General features: G+C 44.6%; 1 protein-coding gene across 1 annotated transcript in view; it reads left to right on the top strand.

The window, feature by feature from the left end:
* Arl14 (ARF like GTPase 14) overlaps positions 1 to 3,999 on the top strand; it is a 26,340-nt gene extending 22,341 nt beyond the window's left edge. The window contains exon 3 of the mRNA XM_076574231.1: positions 3,482 to 3,999. The gene's annotated coding sequence lies outside the window, so the exon portion shown is untranslated. The remainder of the gene's footprint in view (positions 1 to 3,481) is intronic.
* Positions 4,000 to 5,767: the final 1,768 nt, after the last annotated feature.

Genomic DNA, 5,767 nt, shown 5'->3' on the forward strand with positions numbered 1-5,767 from the left:
TTCCTTCTTGTAACATGGTCTTGTTGTGCAGCCCAGGCTGACCTTGCCCCTAGCCTCCACAGAGCACTATTATTATTTGTGTGTGCACCTGCCTGTGGAGACCAGTGTTATGTCTCAGCGGCTCTCTGCCTTGCTTATTTCTGAAATACATCTTTATTTATCTGTTTTCAGAATTACACTTATTTATTTAGTGTTTGGGGGTGGTGGGGTGGGTGCACATGCTATGACTTGTTTGTGGGGAGTCAAATGAGGACAACTTGAAGTTAATATTTCTCTCCTTCCACTGTGTGTCCCTGAGACTGAATCCCAATCTTCAGGCTTGAAGGCAAGCAGCTAAACCATCTCACTGGTCCTATTTTATTTATTTGTGTGTGTGTGTGGGGGGGGGAGGGTTTGGGGTGGGATGCAGTGGGATGGGTTGGACATTTGACCAGAAGAGAGCATCCCATCTCAGAGCTGGAGTTACAGACTTAGAGACTTATCATGAGGTGCTGGTTTGAAATCATGATCGTGCAGCAAGTACTCACAACCACTGAGCCATCTCTCCATCCCCAGTTCCTGTTTTTGAGAGTATCTCTGACTGAATGAAGAGAGCTTCCCAATTCTGTTAGACTAGCCGGCCAGCGGGCCCCAGGGACCCTCTTGTTCACGTTACAGGGTGGTGTGTACCCCTTTGCTTCCTTACTTGGGTGCGGGGGCTCTAGCTCAGATTCTCAGCAAAGGGTTTGCTGACTGAGCCCTCTCTTCATCCCCTCCCCTCCCCTTCTCTCCCCTCCCCTCCCCTTCCCTGTCTTTGCAACCAGCTCCTGTTTTGTGGCCTAGGATGACCTTGAGCTCAGGATTCTTGGCCTTAACCTCTGTGATCTGAGTATATGTTACTTTTGTAGTCAGAGACAAAGACATACTATTTTTCTTAAAGTTGTTGAATCCTCACAGTCTATATAAAATATGAGTGTAAAAAGAATAGCCGGAAATTTTTCATTTCAAGTACACTAATGTGAGCAATCCCTTTGAAGGTCAGAAATAGTACAATGCATGGGCACATGGGGGCACTGTGACCAAGTTTTAACAGTAAGAACTACAAAAATTGAAAGAGCTAACATGCATTAGGGCTTTCCAACTTAGAACTTCTGCCTTAGACATCTCTACATATTGTCTCTGTATCCTCACACAGCTCTATAGAGAAATTATCCAATTACAGGGAACAGCTCTGAACCTCAAAGCCATGCAGCACTTCAATTTTTAAATAAAGATTTTATTTTACTTATGAGGTTTCTTTTTTTTTTCTTTTCTTTTTTGAGTTAGCGTTTATGTAGCCCTGGCTGGCCTCGAACTTATGTAGTCTAGACTGGCCTCAAACTCACAGAGATCTGCCTGCTTCTGCCTCCTGAGTGCTGGGATTAAAGGCGTGTGTCACCATACTTGGCCTTTATTTTACTTTTTAATTGTGTGCATTAGTTTGTCTCTGTGTGGGTACATGCTTGCATGTGTCCGTGTTCTTGGAGACCTGTCTCCCTGGAGCTGGAGTCACAGACAGTTGTGAGCTGCCTGAGGAGGGTGTTGGGAATGGAATTCAGGTCTTCTTCAGGAGCAATATGCACCCTTAACCATTGAGTCATCTGTCTTAGTTAGGGTTTCTGTTGCTGTGAAGAGACACCATGACCACAGCAACTCTTACTTATTTATTCATTTAAAAATTTTTCATTTTACATACCAACCACAGTTCCCCTTCTCTCCCCTCTTCCTGGTCCTCCCTCACCTCCCCCCAACCCCCCATCCACTCCTCAGAGTGGTAAGGACTCCCACGGGGACTCAACAAAGCATGGCATATCAAGTTGAGGCAGGGCCCAGCCCCTCTTCCCTGTGTCAAGGCTGAGCAAGGTATCCCTAGGGGATGTGTTCCGAAAAGCCAGTTCATGTAGCAGGAGTAAATCCTGGTCCCACCGTCAGGGGCCCCACAAACAGACCAAGCCACACAACAGCCACCACATTCAGAGGGCCTAGTTTGGTCCCAGGCAGGCTCCCCAGCTGTCAGTCCAGAGTCCATGAACTCCCATGAGCTTGGGTCACCTGTCTCAAGCCCACCCCCCTCATATAACCCCTCCTCCCTCTCTTTAATTGGACTCCAGGAGCTCAGCCCAGTGCCTACCTGTGGATCTCTGCATCCGCTTCCATTAGTCACTGGATGAAGGCTCTATGATGACAGTTAGGGTAGACACCAATCTGATTACAGGGGAAGGCCAGTTCAGGCACCCTCTCCACTATTGCTAGGAGTTTTAGCTGGGGTCATCCTTGTGGATTCCGTGGTACCAGGTTTCTCCCTAACCCTATAATGGCTCCCTCTATCAAGCACAGGAGACCTTAATGCCCACCCCTACAGTGACACATTTCCTCCAGCAAGACCATACCCACTTCAACAAAGCCACACCTCATAATAATGCCATTCCCTCTCAGATTATGGGAGTCAATTACAATCAAACTACCACATTATCTCTCTGTCATCAGCTACCATTCCCTCTCAGATTATGGGAGTCAATTACAATCAAACTACCACATTATCTCTCTGTCATCAGCTACCTTAATTGTGAAAAACACTAACTGTGGCCTTTAGAGTATAATTGAGATCCTATTCTAGCAGAGAATTTTATAGTGTACCTCTGCAATGTTTTAATTCTCCCTTAAGCCATGGTGTAATTCTTGCTTTCAGTTGTTTTATTACTCAAGAGTCTAAGCATGATTAAGAAACAGAATGAGTTATTTGACAAATTGAGTTTTTCATCAGAAATATATCCTAAAATCATAGAAAGCCTGGAATGTGGAGAAATACACTATTAACATGTGGTGCATTTTCTTGTAGTCATTATTTTTCTTCATTTTTACATTCAGTCAATAAATCACTTAAGAACTTATTTGGTGGGGCTGGAGAGATGGCTCAGAAGTTAAGAGCACTTGCTGCTCTTCCAGAGGATCAGTGCCCACATCAGGCGGCTCAACTTCATAAAACTTCAGCTCCACAGGATCAGATGCCCTCTTCTGACCTCTGAGGCTATCGGTATTCATGTACACACACATTTACACACAGGTACATGCACACACGAATGCACACATGTATTTATAAAATAAATGTAAAAATCCCACAAAAGTTGTTTTATAATTGGTAAGTAAAAATCCTACATATTTATGATGTACATCATGTCTTGAAACAGGCCTACATTGTGGAATAGCTAATTGAACTAATACATATTCAAAAAAAGTATATTCATATACTATACTTTTCACGATGAGAACACTTAAAATCTACCAATGATTTTCAAGTACATAAGGTCCCTTGTAAACTAGTCACTTTGTTGTACAGTAGATGTCGCACACATTCCCCCCCCCCATCTCCCCCAATGTGGGGGAGGGATTTTACAGAATGGAGCAGAGCTCATTGGTGTTTTTCTTTCATCTAACACTCTCCCTGTGGGAATCTTTCTTCAAGGTTCATGACTGCCAACCTGAGGCAACAGATGTGCATGGTTTCTCAGTATTTGAAATAGAAAAATCCCGGGACAACCCAAGTGTTCCTCACTTGGAGACATTTAAAGGCACATCCCCAGAGTGAAATACCATCTAGCCAACGATGGGACACGTCCCATGGAAACGAAGAAGGGCAAGAGGCGCCGACACCTGGTGATAACAAGCATAGCTCAAGTGTAAAGCCCGGTTTCTCAGTATGAGTCTCCACTGAGAAGAGCCAGAGCTCCTTGAAGAAGTGGCGGCTGCGATCTGGGCCTGGGGGAAGTATAAGAGGAGCCTGGACTCTGTCACACAGAGCAGAAACCGGGGTGGGGAGGAAGTGGTCACAAAAGATTTCGGGGACAACTAACAGGGCCTTCCCCTAGCCAAGTCTAACAGTGTTGAGCCTCCAAAAATAAATCAATATAAATAAATACAAATTGTAATGGATTACAACACATTATAGTTCACTGAATTAATAAAAACAAAACAAAACAAAAATCTACTAAGCCCGTGGTGATACTCATTAGAAATGTAAGAAGAACAAAAGAAAAAAACATTTAGGATGAGAGGGAAAAAGACACCTTTAAAAAAAAACCTGAAAAGTATGGCGACCATGATGGAATTGAAAGGCACTCTGTGTACATTTAACTCATTAGGATAGCATGTGGAGTGATTCCCTAAAATACCTCACAGGTCAAAGACTGACTCTGAGGTGAAAAACTATGGAATCCTGACATGTCTTTCCATTTTCCCCCAAAGCTAGAAATCATCACTTATACACCCAATGTGAGTCAGATACTTCTTTCCACTGGGAACTCACTCTTTCCACACTTGGCTGTGTGGCTACAGGCACACTGGCACCACTCACTAAAAGAGGCCTTGAGAGGAAGAGCAAAATGTCAATCTGGGAGTTAATATTACAATATTACAAAATTACAATATGTAATTATAATATTACAATATTATAGAAGAAAGTTGACGTGTTGCCCGAATCCTAAATAGTCTTATAATAAAAAACTTGGAGCCAGATATTGGGATAAATGTTGAAGGATTAGAGAGACAAAGGAACAAGCTACAAGAGAAACTTCCATTCAAATCATCAGGCCAAATGGATCTCCATGAATCCTCAGACTGCAAGCCTCTGAGTCCTCAGCCAAAAGGCTGTCTGTCCAGTTTCTGTCTCCTCACGCCTTACATGCCTTTCTCCACCCAGCCATGTCACTTCCTTCCTAGTGTGGGATTAATGGCGTGTGTGCTTCCCAAATACTGGTAGCAAAGGCATGAGATCTCAAGTACTAGGATTAAAGGTGTGGGCCACCGCCGCCTGGCTCTGTTTCTCTCCTAGACTGAGTCAATCTCATGTAGTCCAGGGTGCCTTTGAACTCACAAAGCTCCAGATGGATCTCTGCCTCCTGAGTGCTAGGTTTAAAGGTGTGTGTCACCACTGCCTGGCCTCTATGTCTAATCTAGTGGCTGGCTCTGTCCTCTGATCCTCAGGCAAGCTTTACTATTTGATACACAACATTGATGTTCCTAAGTTATGCTCATATATTGTGAAAACAGGAGGAGAGGCTCCTGGTTAGCCGGTTCCAACAGATATGGTCTTCTGACTCCCGTCGAAAGCATTGGTTGCCTGAGGAAAGTCAAACCAACCTCTATGATCTTGAAGGGATAGATCAGAGGGCTAAAGTCCAGAACAACTTTGATCCAACTCTAAGTAGGTCTTTGTAGAGGCAGGAAAGGGGGGGGGCACTTCTCTGCTATCATAAAAGGTGTGGCTGACACCCTCATACCAAAGGACAGGTTAACCAGAGCATCGCCCATTTACTTGGTCACGGTTTTATATGAGGGGGCAGCTTCAGACTGAGGACCCGAAGACTCAGGTAGAGTTGTCCATTTTCAGGAAGGAGCAGGGACCACCATACAGAACTCTGATTGTCTAAAAAGGGTCTGGCTTAATGCTACCATACTGAGCAGGAAAGCCAGCAAGTCCCTTGGTTGAGATTCCACCTGGACTTTGTGCAACGTTCCTTCTCTGAGTATGGAGCAAGATCCCTCCTGTGCCAGGTGTCTCGTGGTACTCTATCAGATGCGGCAGGTCAGAGAGTTACTTTATAGGGAGCTCTAAGACCACAAGCACTGTGGGGAAAGCTGACAGGTCTAGTCTTTATCATTTGCCTTCAAAGAGGCTCCGCTTCCTATGACTCATCTCCAGAAGGAGAAATTCCAGTTCTGTGGCTCGCCTTGGGGAGAGGGAGTGGAGCAG

The sequence above is a fragment of the Peromyscus maniculatus genome, chromosome 6 (genome assembly GCF_049852395.1).
Source record: "Peromyscus maniculatus bairdii isolate BWxNUB_F1_BW_parent chromosome 6, HU_Pman_BW_mat_3.1, whole genome shotgun sequence".
NCBI classification, from domain to species: domain Eukaryota; kingdom Metazoa; phylum Chordata; class Mammalia; order Rodentia; family Cricetidae; genus Peromyscus; species Peromyscus maniculatus.